General features: G+C 41.9%; 1 long non-coding RNA gene across 1 annotated transcript; it reads left to right on the forward strand.

The window, feature by feature from the left end:
• Positions 1-830: 830 nt before the first annotated feature.
• On the forward strand, positions 831-1,432 carry LOC144382770 (uncharacterized). Its single transcript, XR_013450164.1, has 2 exons — positions 831-980; positions 1,144-1,432. It is a non-coding gene; the product is annotated as an uncharacterized LOC144382770 (long non-coding RNA).

Genomic DNA, 1,432 nt, shown 5'->3' on the forward strand with positions numbered 1-1,432 from the left:
GCAGAATATAAGACACATAGCATTCAAATAGATTTCTTGAAGCATGTCAGATTTCTCTATGCAAACTAGTCCAATATTGGGTCAAATTGTTTCCTATAGTTGAAATAGTAATAACTGATGGAAGTTACCCCCTGCCCCCTTATCATTGAGATTTGGTCCTTTACTTTTTGTCACAGTCAACTTAACTGACTAATGATTCCACATTTTGACTGTTGGTATTGTCAGTCCTCTGGGAATAAATAGCAAGGTCATGGGCATGACCAAGTAGGAGGAACAGAGTCTGAGGTAAGAGACATTTGAAATATCAAATGATCTTCTCTCTCTTACTCTAATCTTTGGCGTCCATGTTCCTTTTAGAAATAGTTTTCCCTCCATAATAGACAATTGAGGATGGTAGATTTGGCAGAAAGGGTAGGTTTTCTATTTTCTTTGTTTAAGGGAATAAATCACTATTTCTTCCTGATTTCAAAAATGTACACCTGGCCCATCCTAGAATAAATAACAATAGCATCTACCTCTTTCCAGCTTATTAACAGTGACTCAGTAGTGTGCAGAGGTATAAATCTTGATCTCCACATTCTCACTGTGCACTTCATCCCTGATCTAAGATATAATTTGCTTTACTGATTGCTGCCTTGATGCATGTGAATCCCTCAGAGGCACAGGCTAAGAGAACATTTCCCCAATGAGTTCAGTAGAGATGTGACCACAAGACGGCAGTGCACCTGCGCTGATGCAGAACACGTGGAGGGTTCATTTTAGTGCATCTGATTGACTAGGCTACGGCAGAAGCAGGGTCTTTTTCTTATTGGCTGGTAGACAATGTGGGAAAGTACTCTGTTAGAGGAAAGAAGGGACGGCCTGACAAGAGAAGGAGCTGAGCTGGCTGGAGGTGCAATTCTGAAGCTGATCTTAATTGGGAGGAACCATGAAGACATCCACGGGAGCTTTAATCATATTCTCATGGCTGCAGCTGAACTGTGAGTTGAGAAAGTATGGGAAGCAGAGTATATTAGTGGATATTCTTCAGAAGTCAAGACTGGCTTTACTCAGGTTTCCTTCAGTTAGTGTAGAAGAAGAGAATTCTGAAGCAGAATAACCTGGAATCTCTTCTCCTTTCTCCGACCTTTTCTTTCTGCACAGGGTTCAGCCAAGGAGAGAAGGTGGAGCAGCATCCTTCTACCCTGAGTGTCCAGCAGGGAAGCAGCTCTGTTATCAACTGCAGTTATTCAGACAGTACCTCAAATTACTTCCCTTGGTATAAGCAAGAACTCAGAAAAGGTCCCCAGCTCCTTATATACATTCATTCAACCTTGGCCAAAAAAGAAGACCAAAGACTCACTGTTTTATTGAATAAGACGGCCAAACATCTCTCCCTGCATATCAAAGACACCCAACCTGAAGACTCAGCTGTGTACTTCTGCGCAGCAAG

This window comes from Halichoerus grypus, chromosome 8, assembly GCF_964656455.1.
Source record: "Halichoerus grypus chromosome 8, mHalGry1.hap1.1, whole genome shotgun sequence".
Classification (NCBI taxonomy): domain Eukaryota; kingdom Metazoa; phylum Chordata; class Mammalia; order Carnivora; family Phocidae; genus Halichoerus; species Halichoerus grypus.